The sequence below is a fragment of the Cupressus sempervirens genome, chromosome 4, assembly GCF_028749045.1.
Source record: "Cupressus sempervirens isolate cs-2001-9-10 chromosome 4, ASM2874904v1, whole genome shotgun sequence".
NCBI classification, from domain to species: Eukaryota; Viridiplantae; Streptophyta; class Pinopsida; order Cupressales; family Cupressaceae; genus Cupressus; species Cupressus sempervirens.
In genome coordinates this window covers 871,842,415-871,861,418 of record NC_143121.1, presented here as the reverse complement: position 1 = coordinate 871,861,418, position 19,004 = coordinate 871,842,415, and positions in this window count along the sequence as shown.

Here is a 19,004-nt window from a genome sequence, read left to right as displayed (position 1 = left end):
TATGGAGAATCCACACACTGTACAACTCCTACTGTTAATACAACTCTGCAGGTCACCGGCCACTATCTCATAACCATAACTCCCATGCACCCTTGACGATGAAAAGACATCACATGATAAACAACAAGAAATGGAACCCAAATCAAATTTGCTTGCCATCAACTCCTCAACACAAGGATCAAATGCTAATTGATGTACATACCCTACAATATAATGTTGATAAAAAAAACCAACCTCAGTCAACAACTCACCATGAACAAGTGATACAACCCACTGTGTCTGATCAACAGCTAAGTCAGGAGATGTCATAGCCAAAGGAGTAGAATCAATAACAACACCCGCTGAAGCATCACTCCAAAACTCCTGCTCTAAGTCATGTATTATCAAGCTGTCAACTGCAAAACCTATCACCATGTTGTGCCCATCACAACTCTCATCCCGAGGTGTCAAACTATCCCATAACTGATGATAAGCACTAGGAACCAAAATACATCTCTGTATCATCATCTCATCAACATGGTCATCAAAGGTGAATTGATGAGCATATCTCACAATGTAATGTTGATTGAATGTGCCAATCTCAGTCAGTGGCTTAGACTGCAATCCAGATGTAGCTAATTGCAATCGATCACTAACCAGGTTGGAGCTGACTACTACCTCTGAAGACATCACCAAGGGAGTAGTATTACTAGCAGGAACCATGCCAACTGTTAGCTCACCAACATCACACATGGTCTTTGATACAACATCTCTAGTCTTTATGCCATTAGTACTAGAGGTCACCACCATGTCAGGCATACCACAATAATCTACTGCAACATCCAACTCAACTGAACCTGACTCTAGTGGGGACAAACTCGATATGCTAATGTTAGTATCGAGGATGGATGCATCCCCATCTCTACTATCTTTGACAATCTCGGCCATGGACATCCTTAGATCACCAGACACCATAGCTTGTGACTATATAGAATATGGTAAAGACTATAGTTGCTCTAACTCCATGGTCACCTTAGCCAAATGAAACTGTGACTCCTTGAAAGCCAACTATGTACTCTCAAGAATCTCAGAAGTCACCTCGAGTTGCTGAGTAAGCTCACTCACCTCATCTTCCTTGGCCAAGAATGCGTCATATGCTATACTCCCCCACTCCATAAGATAATCTCTGTCAGCTACCAACTGCATATAATTCTATCTCAAAATCTGAATAGCCTCCCATAAAGAGTGGATCTCTATGAAGGAAAGATAACTACCTTCCCGCTCATCACTAGTAGGAGAACCCCATCCATAAACTACTAACAATTGATGAGCAACATCAAAATGCTGGCAAGCAATAGCAATGTCTTGCTCACTAAATCTCAATTGATTAGACACATGATGGCACTAGCTAGATTGTCTCCTACAAACCTCCTTTGATGCACTGTTTAAAGGAATATCCTCAAAGTTACTAGTCTCTAGAGTATTACCATCCATATCCTATGAATCAAATCCAAAGTTCATATCAACATACGAAGTATCAAAAACTATAGCACTACTGTCCAACTCCTTTGTACCAAAAGAAATTGCCAAGGAAACTAAGTCTTCAAAATTGCCCACTGCATCCTCTTGGATGTCATCAATGCCAATATGATCTTGGGACTCATTTGTACACATTGCCAAATATGAAATATCATCAACACATTCCAACAAGTATGGTCGACTGGATATATGAACAAAGCACAACATCGGTGTATAAAAATTAATACCAACATCAGACAAGTTGGTAGCACAAGAAAAGACAACACCGTGCAATCTACTAATCAAATCCATGATAGCACCCAAACAAACACTGCTACCAAAAAGTGTTAAAGATCTGCAGTCAACTGAATCCCAAATGCCAATATAACAATCTTGAGTCCATATCCGTAAACTAGAATCAACTGGTAACTCAAAAAAAATCCTCACCTGAGTAATATGACCAATACCAACTAACTCCACATACCTGTCATGATGAGATAATGAAGTCACAATACTATCTTTGTTCACTTTCCGCTGGCTGGACAAATCATGTGAAGTACTACCAGCATCAACCTCATGTGACGAAGCATCTAACTGTGCCTGGTACTCTTTCTTAGCAAAGTCATGAATGCTCAATTTTTGCTCATCTCTATCAGGTATCTCACCATCATGCACAACAACATCCTCATAATCATCATCTAAACCCACTACCTCCTATGGCTGAGTAGAATCTAAGACCTCTACCTAGCTATAAGCTAGTTTCTCAAACTCTTCATGCAAGTTCTTGGTAATTGTGTCATCTACCCTGTGAGAAAATCTACCAAATAGAAATCTAGTCAACTTATCCACCTTAGCTAGGTCAGACAACATGTCATTCATCATACAATGGTGCTCAACCAACTGTTCAGACATGTCATGGCTTATTTTCCTAAGTTTATCTCGAATGTCTAAATAACCATCCTTTCTACTATTCTGACTCTGGATATCAGTTGTCCAAGATCATGTCCTTTGAGACTCTATACTATACCTATCCATTCTAGATAAAGTAGAGTGCAACCCCAATAGGTTATAACTTCTTCAAACACGAAGAACTAACATGCAAATGATTAGAAGTAGCATGCAACCATAGATTTTGACATGCAGCTGATTAGAAGCAACATGCAAACACCAAATTCACCAAGAACTAACATGGAAATGATTAGAAGTAGCATGCAACCATAAATTTTGACATGCAGCTGATTAGAAGCAACATGCAACCATAAATTATGACATGCAAGATTTGGGTAGTTCTCAAAACTGACATGTAAACTTCTACAAACCCTCAGGCTGGAAAGATAATAGCTCTGATATCACTGAAATGTCCCTTTTCTAATTTTATATGATATTTCAAGCCTCTAATCAGATCTTTAAGTTCAAACAACCAATCTTTCAAAGATCCACCAATTTCTCAATAAACCCCAAATCGGGTATGCCGAAAATAGTGCCAAAAACTTCACAGCTTCACATATTATTAGTAAATCTGAAAGTGGAAATTTTTATAGAAATTTCAGCAAAATAAAAGCCTAAAAAATTACATTTTCAGATCTGTATAACATTTACACAAAAGCTCCCAAATGGAGGATAAAAACAATTCTCATCGGGCTCTCGAAAACAACATAGAATAGCCCGAAAACACCACAAAAAAACTAATAATCTATCACAGAAGTATAATCATGACCAAATAAATATATTAAGCTATATTTTAACATCTAAAAGTCTAAAATATAGCAGCAACCCAAACTGATATGAAATAATCAACTGAAAACACCAAACTCTTACAAAAAACACACCGAAAAAACCACAAATCTGCATTGTTCAGCACAAAGGAAAACTCTGCATGAGCATGCACATTGAATAGCTTCAAACTCCCATCCTTAGCCTTCCTAGAAACCTAAAAAATCCCATTCTTGGGTCTCCTTCTCCATAGGTTTGGTAGCCTCTGAAGAATAACAAAGAAATGAGAAAAAATCAAGTTCTGGAATGAGCCCAAAATGCCTCCAAACCCCTTAAAAGAGGGCATAACCCTAACTCACATCCAAGAGGGGTTAATAAAACATATTTTAATAATAATTTTTATTTATTAGTCCATTATCTTCCAAAGATTATCCCTTTTTTTTTCGAAACTTCACCTTTTTGGGCCTGCCTGCCTTAGCAAAGATTATTATTTTAAATTATTTGAAAAGGGGACATGACACATGCACTTTCAGGTTTCAATGCACCACAAACTCTCAAGGTAGTGGGTTTCTTAAAGAAGAAAAAAGTAACAGTGCTGATCAAATTAGGTAGTACTCATAATTTCATCAACAAAAATTTGGCAACTCTTCTAAATTGTTATATGTATCTAGCCCTAGAGTTTTAGGTTTTGATTGCAAATGGGGGCATAGTTAGTTGTTCACGAAAGTGTCATAGCATAAAATTATCCATGGGAGATTATCAACTTGATACCCCAATGTATGTGATATCCATGGGTGTCGAAGGTATTGTTTTGGAAGTGGAATGGCTTACTACACTGGGAATAATTGAGATGAAATTCCAAGACATATTCATGCTATTTCAATCAAAAGGAAAGGTAGTGGAGCTAAGGGGATTGAAGGCAAAATCCCCACAAAAGGTTAGCTCTCATCAAATGAAAAAGTTTCTTAAGAAAGGAGTGGATAGATTTTTGGCCTAGCTATGTTCATTAGAAGTATCTCAATCTAATGCTCTTACACATCCAAATTTACAAGCAATAATTGATCATCACTTAGTGATTCTTGGAGATATTCCTAAAGCACTTCCTCCTAAGAGGGATCATGACCATGCCATATAACTAGTTCCAGGGAGCCAGTCACTAAACATCAGGCCTTATGGGTTCCCACATATACAAAAAAGTGAGATAGAAAAAATTGTTGAGGAAATGCTAGAGGTAGGAATTATCAGGCATAGCCAAATAGAAGGATGAAACTTGGTGCATGTGTCTATATTATAGAGTTCTCAAAAAGTACACCTTTAAAGATAAGTTTCCTATTGATGCAGGGTGCTCCCCTTAATACCATAAACTCATAACAGAAACAAAGAAACAACAAAAAATGCGAGAACAAAATATGGACTTCTTATTTGCACTGCAAGTGTGGAATTAAAAAATTCATAAGTACAATATGCTAAACCACATGGGTGCCTTCAATACAATAATTTGTAAGACAAGCTGTGAACTATCACCCAGAGTTGTCCTAGACAATGTTTGGGCCTTTCTTAAATAGATAATTTTATGCCACCTGGGAAGGTTCTAGATGCTCAAACTTAATACCTAGGGCCAACAGCCCCTAACAATACACATAGAGTTGACCAAATACATCTTTGACAATTTTTTATAGAAATTTTGGTAGCCCAACTTCCAGAGGCCATAACTCATAAACCGTTGCTTTGACTGGCTATTATAACCACTTTTTGGAAACATCAGCTCCTGATCTATAGGCTTGAAATTTCCCTAGTGCCCTTTTCTCGAGTTTTTTGAGCTCATTCGGACACTCTAAGGCCTCCAATGGTGAGCCTGAAGATTTTTTCTACAAATTGTTCCACCAAAAATCTGCAATAACTTCTTTGATACTTAAGCTGGAGCAATGAGATTTTTATGGTAGGCTTATATCTCTAAAATGAATCTTCCTATAGAAAATGAGAAAATTTTGATCTCATATGACAAACTTACTAAAAATAACAAGTTCCCATAAATAGTAACCACCCTATCTACTAGACCTTATTAAAATAGAAAAGGTTGAAAATAAGATATTTTGGGTGATGCAAGATTACCCTTACACCCAAGATGCTTTTTCATTAGAGACCAAGGGTAATTTGAAAAGTGACCCCATAACATCTCAGGTGTTCAGAGGAAAACCAAGATGGTTAACCTCCTCCTTTGCTAGCCATGATTAATCCTCAACTAGTCTCCCTTTCCATTTGACCAGATATTCCTCATAAGTTTTGTTTCTAGTACTTTTTCCAACACGATTATCTAGTATCTACTTAATCGCCTTTGTAGCTAAACTAGCTGCTGGAATACTCCACTACACTTATGTAACTTCATCTCCATCACCTCCTTCATAATAATCTATCACATCTAAAATATTAAATGCTGGTGAAATATTCAATTCAATAGGCAACTCCACTTCATACACATTGCTAGAATCATGCCTCTTCACTATCTTGCACGGTCCAAACTTCTTCATCTTCAACTTATTATATGTACCCACTAGAAAAAACTCCTTTCTCAAATGAACCATGACTTCATCTCCAACTTAAAATTCCTTATATCTCCTTTTTACATCTGCCTTAGCCTTATACTCTATATTCATCTTTATGATGTGCTTCCTCACCTCCTCATGGACTTTCTTATAATGTTCAACAAAATCTTCTACTTTGGCACTACTTATCTCTCCTTTATCCAAGTTCCTCAATTCAAAAACATTTCTAGGACTATTCCCATATACAATCTAGAATGATGATTTACCAATATCCTATTGACTGAATTACTATATGAAAACTCTACTTGTGCTAAAATAAAATTCCATCCTTTTGGTTTATCTCCAACCAAGCATCTCAGCAAGTTTCCCAAACTGTGATTCACAACTTCTGTTTGTCCATTAGTCTATGGATGATGTGATGAACTAAACTTCAAATCTGTCTTCAACTTCTTCAACAATGTATGCTAGAAATACCCAAAAAATTTGGTATCTCAATCTGAAACTCTCTTTGGTAGACCATGTAATCTCATCACTTCTCTAAAAAACAACTCTGTTGTATGAACAACATCACTAGTCTTCTTGCAAGGAATAAAATGTGCCATCTTTGAAAACTCGTCAACCACCACAAAAATAGAATCATATCCATGTTGTGTCCTTGATAATCCAAGAACAAAATCCATGCTAACACCCTCCCATGGCTTCTTTAGTATAGGTAATGGCTAATACAATCCCATATTATGCTTAACTCCTTTTGCCATCTGACATACTCAGCAATTTTGTACAAACTTTGTCACATCTTGTTGTAATTGTGGCCAATAATAATTTTCAGCAACCAAGGCTATAGTTGCAACCAAGGCTATAGTTTTATCTTTTCCAAAATTCCCTGCCAATCCTCCACTATGCTTCTCCTTGATGAGATTCTCTTTCATTGAACTTGTGGGAATGCACAACTAGCTTTCTTTGAACAACATACAACCTTGGATCATAAAATCCAACCACTTTGTCCTATCAAGTGTAACAAGTTCTATACAAGCCTTCCATGCTTCACCAAAATCAAGATCATCTTGATACAAAGTATTGAGTTCCTTGAACCTAACCACCTCTATCTACATTTTTGTTAGCAAAAGTTGACTTCTACAGAGAGCATCTACAACTTTGTTAGACTTCCCACTCCTGTGTTTCAAAACAAATGTATAACTCTACAAAAACTCAACCCACTTTAAATGCCTTTGGTTCAATTTTCCTTGACTATTCAAATATTGCAAAGCTTAATGATCAGTATACAAAACAAACTCCTTGGAAAGATGATAGTGTCTCCACTTCTTCAATGCTTGAACTATAGCATAAAATTGCTAATCATAAACATAATATTTTCTTTTTGCATCATTCAACTTATCACTCAAATAAGCAATAGGTCTACCTTCTTGGCTCAAAAAAACTCCTACTATAGTACCACTAGCATCACAGTCTACTTGAAACACCTTGTTAAAATTAGGAAGTGCTAAAATAGACTGCTCAGTAACTTTCTATTTCAATAGATTAAAACTCTTATCTACTCCTATAGTCCACTTAGACTCTTTCCTATCACCTCTCATTGTTTTAGTCAAGGGTCCACAAATACTGCTAAAACTTCTTATGAACTTTCTGTAAAATGTAGCCAATCCATTGAAAGATCTTTCCTTTTTTGTACTCCTTGGAGTAGGCCATTCAAGGATAGCATTCACTTTCCTTGGGTCCATTTTTAGACCTTCTCCTAGGACTACAAATCCTAGGTACACCAGCTCCTTTAGAAAATTGCACTTCTTCAAGTTTATCAACAACTTTTCTTCCCTTAACTTATCAAACACCTTGGAAATCTGGATCAAATGCTCCTCCAATGTGTTACTAAAGATCAACATATCGTCTAGGTAAAAAATGACAAACTTACCTAGAAACTCCTTCAGTACCTCATTCATGAGCCTCATGAAAGTGCTTGGTGCATTGGTTAGCCCAAAAGGCATGACTAACCACTCATATAGTCATTCCCTTTTCTTGAAGGAAGTCTTCCACTCATCATCTTCCTTGATACGAATTTGATGGTACTCACTCTTCAAATCTATCTTTGTGAAATACTTAGCTCCACTCAAATAGTCCATAATATCATCGATCCTTGGCAATGGAAATCTATAATTTATTGTGATCCTATTGATAACACAAGAATCTATGTACATCCTCCATTCTCCATTCTTCTTTAGTGCTAATACTACTGGTACAACACATGGACTCAGACTCTCTTGAATCAACCCATTATGCAATAAATCATGAACTTGCCTATTCAACTAGTCGCTTTCTACTGGTTTCATTCTGTGTGCTTCCTTGTTTGGAAAATTGGCTCTTGGAACCAAATCCATCTGGTGACTGATCTTCCTCATTGGGGGTAATCCATTAGGTACATTATCTGATACAATATCAAAAAACTTTTCCAACATATCTGCAACTTCTACAAGTACCTCCTCTACTTCTTCTTTACTATGTTTAGGAATTATAGCAAAACACATGCTCATGTTTCATACCTTTAAGAAACTCTTTTCCATTAACAAAACATATTTTGGTAGCACTACATACCTTTTCTTCTTTATCCTTCAAAGGCTTCAACTTATGTTTCACTCCATCCTTAGAGTATAGGTATTTGCTCACCCATCATGTACAACATGCCTATCAAACTGCTATGACCTACCCAACAATATATGACATATGTCCATAGGTATGATATCACATAGTACCTCATCTTGGTAGCTTTCAATCTTGAACTTCACTGAGCACTTCTAATTGACCATGACCTTGTGGTCATCTTACACCCAAGCAATACGGTATGGATGTGGGTGTTTTTGCCTCTTCAACTTCAACTTGGTGACCATCATTTTTGACACCAAATTTTTAGTACTTCCACCATCAATGATTACATCACAACACTTATCTTCACATCTGCACCTTGTGCAAAACAAGCTCCTTCTTTGCTTAGGTTCATTCCACCACTTAGTAGGACTCTTCGATTAATGAGGACTTCTCTTCTTTCAACATCTTTAGAATATGAGGACCTGACATCTTCATCAACATGTGCAACTCTGGCTTGGCCTTCTATTCTTCAATCTGTCCTTCCTTGGTGCTGGGTACATTCAAATGCTATATATCCTTCTTCTTTGTAGTGAAAACATTTCCCACGAAAGCCTCCTCTTCCAAATCCTTGTCCTCCACCTCTTCCTCTCTGATCTCTATTGCCCACTAGATCTTCCACCACAACCTCTTCCACTATTCTTATTGTCAAACTTCTTTCTTAGTTTCTCCTCGACCCTTAGGGAAAATTGGTATTCCTCCTCAATACTACTCATTTGAACTAGACTTAGCTCATCCTAAATTCTGGGCCTTAACCCATTAAGATAATAGGAAACTTTCTCATTATCAGCTTCTACATGTCCAGTTCTAATGGGAACTTGGTAGAACTCTTTGGTATACTCTTGAATAAATATTCGTCCTTGCTTCTACCCTTGCATCTTCTTCAATAGATTGAGCTCATAATCCATAGGAATGAATTTTTGCTTCATTTTATCTTTCATCCGATCCCATCTGGTGATTTTGTCCTTTCCCTTTCTATTTTGTTCCAACTAAACCTTCTGCCACCAGATCTTCACATGTCCCTTCAATTTTTCCTCGAAAAACTTGACCCTACCAGGATCATTAATATCTTCATACTCAAAGTACTCCTCTAGTTCATTAATCTAATTGATCAAATCCTCTAGATTAAGATTTCCTAAAAATGTGAGAACCTCAATCTTTTTCCAATCTTGGAGATGGCCCTAAAAAGCCTCTCTTCTTGTGGATTTATAATTGCCTTTGCTTTGACATTTTCTTCTACTTCATCCTAATCCTCACTTTCATCTCTTATAGGAAGATTGATTCCTCTTCACATTTATTCTTCCAATGCTTGCATTTTCCTTTGGAGGGCTCAAAAACCCTTAGGTGTAACACTTATAGCTCTTTCACCACACTCTCTTCATGGAGGCATTTTTGTGCTTTGTCATGCCCAAACTATGAGGGCAAGAACACAAATTTTTTTTTTTTGATTTAAAATTCAACATGCTCTAAGTTTGAAAATGATTGTGCTTACAGTTTAAGTCAGTTTCTCTACATTACGTCTTAAGATTATAAACAAGAGGATGGTTATATTATTAAGATTTGAAACTTTAGTTATAAGATTTATATCGGTAAACTTATGTTCTTACATTAACTTTTAATAATAAGAAAAAAATTATTTACAAGACAAAGCAAATGTATTTGAGTTTAGATTCATTGAGAATGTATAATCAAAATCAACTATAAAACTCTTAGACAATAATCAATTTACAAACTAATCGATATTGAAAAGTCACTTTAAGGAAAAACAATTTAACTAGAATTAAAACATATATTATATATATATAATTTATTAACTTTAAACATTTCAACTATTTTAACATAAAAATTAACTATCTAATCTTACTAAACTGCATGATGATAGAACCTAAAATTTAGTATTAATTTATCATGATGCTTATATCAAAATTAACTTAACCTTGTAATTCAAATAAAATCACCATTCAAATACCAGTTCGATTTATGCTAAATTAAGACTATGTTTGCAACTAAACTATATTAAAAAGATAAATTTATTTAAAAAAAGAAATACTAACTAAATTAAAATCTAAACTATATTACATTTAATATAATTTGATACTAAACTAACTTAGTTCTAAACCCTAACTAAATCTAACTAAAATTAACTCCTAAAACTATAGATCAAAAACTAACTTATATTAAAACTAAAGTAAATATCCACTAACACCTATAACTTTAAACAAACCTATATAATCTTAAATTTAATTAAATTAATTAACCACTAAGTAAGTAAAACATAAACTAGCAATGAATTAATATTATTAAATAAAAAACTAAACTAAAAAAAAATAAAAATAAAACTTAATACTCAACTAACCTACCTACTCTAACCACTAACCACCCATCCTTCTACCCTACCAATCTCCCCATTCCCCACTTACTTGGGCGGATTCCCAAGTGGGGGTGCACTGCCCCATGCTTGCAAGCGCAATCACCAGTGGGATACGCTGACACAAGTACTGTCAGGTCTGTCCCCATCCCCTGCGCAAGGCAGAGCCTACCATGATCTAAGCGCAGGGTAAAGAGGGGATAAAGCCTTCTAAAATCCCCCCAATCACTTCAATGAATTTCAAACCAAATGATGACCTGCGAAAGGGTTAAAAGGTGGGGTGATGTCACCCCAAGACCCACGTTATAAGATTTATTAACATATTCCTTTCAAGCCCATCTCCAAAGGTAGGCACTAATGCAGAATAGTTAATGCCAAAAGTTTTCTTGGTAAGTTTTAGGATATTTAGGATAGGAATACTTTTGAAAAAAGTTTATTTTAATGATGGTCTATTATTTTATTAGTCTGTAATAGAGTGAACTATATTAGTGATTTTCCATACAAATTCCAGAGGGATAAATGTGCTTCTACAGGCCTCTTATATAAGCATTTTTGAACTTTACTTGTTGGCTTAGATCTTACTATGTAGCTTTATAGGATTGATGTTTTTAATTCATAATGATATTAATCTACCACCTTTTTATGCATTATGCTCAACAAAATCAACTATTGCAAGATCATCAAAATCTACGTAAATTTCTTATGAATTCCTGCTTAATAATTTTCATGAACCTCAGATGCTATGTATTTCAATGATACCTACATTACATGAAATAATCATCTACATATTCATTTAACTATCTATTATAACTAATGGAGCAAAAATTGAAATAACATAGTGGCTAAACTAGTCTTAAGGAAATTGAGACAATAAAGAGATCAAAATGATAATGCTCTATTCATTTTGATGGGAGTATCAAAACACACCACGTTCTTTCCTCTATCATGTTTTCAGATTTAAGTTGGATATCTTGACATAATTCTTTCCTTCATGTTCTTGCAAATTCACTTTCAACACAATCTTACATAAACTAAACCATACCAAACTCAAGGAAATACCATACATTTACAATTTGAATCTTGCATAATTTGATATCATTGTTTCATCTTATCTTTGATACACATTCATATGACAACATAGAATACAAAAATTTTAAGAGAAGCAAAATTTACTCAATCACTTATTTTATTATCAACCTGATTCAAGGGCTCAGCTGGGAAAGAACCAGGAAGAAAACTCGGCTTCGTTGCCATTTACAATAAGGTTTAAAATACAATTACAATAGGATCTCAATCCCAAATTTCAACAATTAAATAAAATTTTTCCTCATGATCAAAATCAAGGAATTTGTAATGTTTTCTGAATCTCTTTTCAAGAACCATGGAGGAAACCAATAACTGAATCGGGTGACAACCAAGCAGAACCAAAAGAAAATCAAACATGCATAGTCATACATGGTTTACACAATAGAATTTCACAATGAATCAAGACTAGGGAAAGGTGGATTCCTCCAATAGGAGAAGTCAAGCACAACACCAATTCAGATGCCCAATTGGGGCTAATAACCAAGAACTTCCGTTCTTCCATTTAAACATGCCATACTCATACCAGGTTTGTGATGATAGGTAGGGGCCCATAACACCCTACCCTTTATCCCTCTTCTCATCCTGAGAAGAGACTCTACACTAGTTGGAGTCCAACTAAATAGACCTTTCCCAAAATTGGTCACTTCTGCCCTCTCCAAGGGTGAGTAATACCAAAACACCCATGCAAGGAAAACTCAAAATTTCAACATAAACAAGAAAGGAAAAACAACCAAAATAACATGGTTATCAAATCTTCCCAACATACCCACATCCATATAAACAGTGAAACAACAACAAGGTAACATGAACATGAACCAAAACATAAAAAAACTGAATAGGGGAGATGAGAAATTCCTACCTTCACAAAGAGGTAATGACAATGAACCAGTTTGAGTAGAGTATCCCTTTCCTTCCTTCAACCTTCAAGCATTCCTCTCTAAATGTAGAGATTGGGTAACAATAACACTAGTCCAAGGCAGGCCTCCAAATAAGCCTCCAACTCAACCACCCAAAAGGAGCAATAACTATTTTCACCCACTAGCCACCCTAGAAACTCCCAACTCAACCTACACTATGGTTAAACCCCAAGTGGAGATGAGGTGAGGTAACTCAAGATACCCATGATCCATTTTCGCACAAAGGCAAAAAGGGACTTTTTGAGTGACCTCAAAAGTCAAAGCAAGGGGCTTAGGGGTTGGAAAAGACCCCTAACCCATACCCATACCCTATGGTTAGAAAAAAAACAAGTTTTAAAGCCTTAAGAAGAGGTTTAGAGTCAAATAAAATCTAGGAATAAAATAGGTCCAACTTACTATTCTAACTTAAACCAACTTGGTCCAAAGGTTAAACAATTAACCCTAAATAGCCGCTGAAGCACATAACCATTTTATGAGTGTCAAGCGACACAGAAAGAGCATAGTTACGAACATTTAACATTCACTGAGCAAGGAAAATGCATACATACATCTCACAATAAAAATACGTGAATTACGAATCAACAAGGTTTTCAAATTTAGCACATGGAGATCAGTTCTGTTCCTCTGTAGGGTTTCTTGGCTAAATATCTACACACTCATTGCACACATCAGTAGTCCCGTAAAATCATATGTACATAAATGTATACGTATTCAAAAATTCTCATAAATTAAAACATACATCAATAAGGGTTTCTTTATCCTACTTAATTCTTAACCATTTAAAATATCTTAAATCAAAGCCTCGATCCTACCTTTACTGATTTCATCAACATACATATACATGAAACATTATATGACAATAATCAAATATATCTGAAAATAACATCACACAACATGAAATAATAAAATATGTTCTAAGCATCAGATAATGTCTCGACATCTCGAGTCGTGAATAAAAAAATAAGGGTGATGTATCACTATGCTACGATGGGTCGGGGTGAGGCCTCACATGCTTCCACTAAAACCCTACTACAAAATACCTCACAACTAGTGATCTATCTACATACTCAGCCCAAACAATGGTCCTAGTGCAAATTGCCTCACAATCGATGATCTTTCCACACACTCAAGAACTCTAGCTCTAATACCACTTAATGCAGGGTGCTCCCCTTAATACCATAAACTCATAATAGAAACAAAGAAAAAATAATGAATGCAAGAACAAAATATGGGCTTCTTATTTGTACCAAAAATGTAAATTACAGAATTAATAAGTACAATATGCTAACCCACATAGGTATCTTTAGTACAATAATTTGTAAGACAAGTTGCAAACTATAACCTAGAGTTGTCCTAGACAATGTTTGGGCCCTTCTTAAATAGATAGTTTTATGCCACCTGGGAAGGTTCTAGATGCTCAAACTAAATACCTAGGGCTGATAAACCCTAACAATACACATAGAGTTAGCCAAATACTTCTTTAACAAATTATTTTTGGTAGCCCAACTTCTAGAGGCCATAACTCATGAATCATTGCTTCGATTGGCTATTATAACCACTTTTTGAAAACACCAATTCCTAATCTACATGCTTGAAAGGGTGCTAGTACACTTTTGTCAAGTTTTTGGACCTCATCTGGGCACTCTAAGGCCTCCAACGATTAGCCTGAAGATTTTTTCTGCAAATTTTTCCACCAAAAATCTATAATAACTTCTCTGATACTTAAGTTGGAGCAATGAGATTTTTATGTTAGGCTTATATCTCTAAAATTAACCTTCTTGTAGCAAATGAGAACATTCTGAACTGATATGAAAAACTTACTAAAAATAGCAAGTTCCCATAAATAGTAACCACCCTGTCTACTAGTCCTTATTAATAGAAAAGACTAAAAATAAAATATTTTTGGGTGATGCAAGATTGCCCTTACACCTAGGATGCTCTTGCATTAGACACCCAAGGTAATTTGAGAAGTGACCTCATCACGTCTCAGGTGTTCAGAGGAAAACCAAGATAGTTAACCTCCTCCTTTTCTAGTTATGATGAACCCTCAATTGGTATCCATTTCTATTTGACTAGATATTCCTCATAAGTTTTGTTTCTAGTACTTTTTCCAACATGACTGTCTAGTATCTACTTAATCTCCTTTGTAGCCGAACTAGCTATTGAAATGCTCCATTGCTCTTCTGCAACTTCATCTCCATCACCTCCTTTATAATAATCTATCAAATTTGAATTATTAAATACTGGTAAAATATTCAATTCAGTAAGCAACTCCACTTCACACGCATTGCTAGAATCATACCTCTTCACTATCTTGCATGGTCCAAACTTCTTCATCTTCAACTTATTATATGTACCCATTGGAAAATGCTCCTTTCTCAAATGAACCATGTCTTCATCTCCAACCTAAAATTTCTTATATCTCCTTTTCACATCTTCCTTAGCCTTATACTATGTATTCATCTTTATGATGTGCTTCCTCACCTCCTCATGCATGCTTTTCAAATGTTCAGCAAAATCTTCTGCTTCGACACTGTAGACACCTAAAAATCCTTTAGAAAATAAAGTATTTTTATTTTTTGAAAAAATTCCTGATGACATCATCATTAATTAATTAATTAATTATTTAATTAATTAATTAATTTTTATGCCATTAAATCCTTTTATCTTAATTAAAAATATTTAATTAAGGAATCCCTCCCAAAAATGTTTAAATCTTATTTAAACATTATTTCCTTATTTATTAATTATTTAATTAATAAATTGACCAAAAATCCTAAAATAAATAAAAAATTTATTTTTTTCCCAAAAGTTGGCCAATTTCCTTATGACCAATAACCTCTTCCAAAATCTTCTAATCCTTCTTTAATTTTGATTAAAGGCTAAACCCATCATTTCCTACCCCTAATCCCAACTCAAAATATTTAATTAAGATTAAATATTAATCCTCATGTTTATTAAAAAAGTTTTAATAAATATCTCCTCAACCCAAACCCTTGAAATAAATAGAACTTTATTTATTTCCTAAAAATCTAATTTATCCTCACCCTAAGAAGTTCTAGACTCTTCTAGAAAGTCTTCATCCTCATCCTAGGAAATTCTAGACTATTCTAGAAAGTCTTTATCCTCATCCAAAGCCTAGACTCTTCTAGAAGATGTCTTTAACCCTAATCCTAATCCCCTCCTAACCTTGTCACATTCCCTAAACATGGGTTAAGACTTACTAACCCAAGCCAAAGTTAACAAATATCTCCTCCTTCACCCACCCTCATTAAATGCCATCCACTTGCCTATCCCTAAGCTAATCCTAAACCATCCTAATCCATCCTCTAATCATTTGCACAAGCCTAAGCAAGCTTAAAACCTTCCTAATCAAGTCCAAGTCGAATTTGCTCTCATCACCCTCAAAATATCTCAACCATAAAACTTTATGAAGTCCACTAGGTCATAAATGACTCTTACAAGCCCTTTTATTGCTCTTACAAGTCATTATGAGGGTCTTTATGAAGATTTTATCTCTTGAGCCTCCTTTGTTGACTCATCCTTCCCCTTTCCTCCATCCTCTCACCATGTGACATGTGTCACTCCTTGATTGGCTATAAGGAAGCACAATCCATGTGCTCTCCTCTCATGCAATCTGAGCCTTCCATAAGCTTTTTCCCATCCTTGCATCTTAGCCCTCAATCCCTCAAGCCTCTTGCCTATAAATTGGATCCTTCCCCTTTGCAAAATAACACAATCCATGAAGTAAAGTTATAATGCTATTTTGAGAGCCAAATCCATACTAAATCCATCTATCCACACCAAAAATCCACAATCATCCATTGAAGCCTTTGGAAGCATATTGAGCATACATCCTATCTCTTTAGACAAAGCTACTCAACAAGAGAGCTTCTCATTGAGAGAGCCCATTAATGGCTCATATTTTCAATTGAGAGCTCATCTTAGTCTATCTTGAAGTTTATGAATTTTGTTTAGTTTGTAGAAGCTTTATTTAAATTTGGTTTCTATTAGCATACTAACATTGCTCATATACAGACACCAGTTATCTCTCCTTTATCCAACTTCCTCAATTTAGAAACAATTTTGAGACCATTCCCATATACAATTTGGAATGGTGATTTACCAGTACTCCTATTGATTGAATTATTATATACAAATTCCACTTGTGGTAAAATCATATCCCATTCTTTTGGTTTATCTCCAACCAAGCATCTCAGCAAGTTTCCCAAACTGCGATTCACAGCTTCTATTTGTCCATCAATCTATAAATGATGTGATGAATTGAACTTCAAATCTATCTTCAAATTCTTCCACAATGTATGCCATAAATACCCAACAAATTTGGTATCTCAATCTAAAATTATACTCTTTGGTAGACCCTGTAATCTCACCACTTTTTTGAAAAACAACTCTTCTACATGAACAACATCACTAGTCTTCTTGTAAGGAATAAAATGTGCCATCTTAAAAAACTTGTCAACCACCAAAAAAAAATAATCATAGCACACTATATTCTTAGTAATCCAAGAATAAAATCCATGTTGACATCCTCCCATGGATTCTCTTGTTAGGATAAACTACGGACAAAAATAAAAACTACATGCAAATATAACCAATAACAGAAAAATAATAGATCACACAGAAATGAACACAAGGCACCAAGATTTAATGTGGTTCACCCAATCCCTGGGCTACGTCCACCAAACATCAAGTCCGATCTTATTACAATCCAGTGATTACAACCTGATTACAATTCGTAATCCCTTACAGCTCAATACCATCGTAAGAACCAATTTCGTATCACAACATTATGAAAAATACCCAACCCTAAGCCCTTTTATACAAGTATTAAACCACTTTAGGATTATAACATATCGGCCATATGTCGGACATAATATGTTGGCTACCATGTATGTATGTACAGTACTTTTTTGATTAGTCACCACAATCTAACAATTTCCCACTTGGGGACTGATCAAGCTCTACACTAAAATACAATCTCCCACTTGGAGACTGGTCCTGTAGCAATACCACTACCATATGGGGCTCCCACTGGATCAAACCATCTGAGACTTTACTATTCTTTTATTCATGTTCAGTCTAAAAGACCAACCGAAGCTGAAGAGGAGTTCAACTTCTCCCTTGTTACAACCTTTGTCAACATATTTGCTGGATTGTCATTGGTATGTATCTTCTCCAGCTTTAATTGGCCATCCTCCAAAACTAACCGAATGAAATGGTACCGCAACTGTATGTGTTTGGTCTTAGAATGCAGAGCTGAATTCTTAGCAAGATGAATGACACTCTGACTATCTGAGAACAAATAATTATCCTTCTGAGGATGTCCCAATTCTTCCAAGAAGAACTGAAGCCATATCATCTCCTTGGCTGCCTCTTTAGTAGCAACATACTCTGCCTCTGTAGTGGAGAGAGCATTAATCTTTTGTAACCTAGAAACCCAACTCATGGCTGCCCCACCAACAGTAAAGACATAACTTGTAGTACTCCACCTGGTATCAATATCTCCAGCCAAATTTGAGTCAACATAGCCTTTTAAATCAGTAGTAGAGCCCCCAAAGTGTAAACACTTATTGGATGTTCCTCTCAAATATCTGAGAATCCACTTGACAGCATTCCAATGCTCAAATCCTGGATGACTCATATACCTGCTAACGACTCCCACTGCATGTGCAATATCTGGCCTAGTGCATACCATAGCATACATCAAACTTCCTACAGTAGAAGCATAGGGTACCTTGGACATCTTATCCTCCTCTTCCTGTGTCTTGGAACACATCTCCTTAGTCAATTTCAAATGACCAGGTAAAGGTGTGCTAACAGATTTAGCATTCTCCATACAAAAATGTTGCAACACTTTCTCAACATAATCAGCCTGAGATAGCATCAAGGTTCTGTTCTTCCTATCTCTGCAAATCTTCATACCAAGGATTTGTTTTGCTGCCCCCAAATCCTTCATAGAAAATGCATGTGCTAACTGGCATTTTAGCCCCTTAATATGATGCATGTTAGACCTAGCTATAAGCATATCATCAACATATAGACATAAAATAATGTAGCTATCATCATCCAACCTCTTAAAATAAACACAATAATCTAAATGACACCTGTTATATCCATGCTCATGCATAAAACTATCAAATTTAAGATACCATTGCCGAGGTGCTTGCTTCAAGCCATATTAACTTTTCTTCAATTTGCACACTA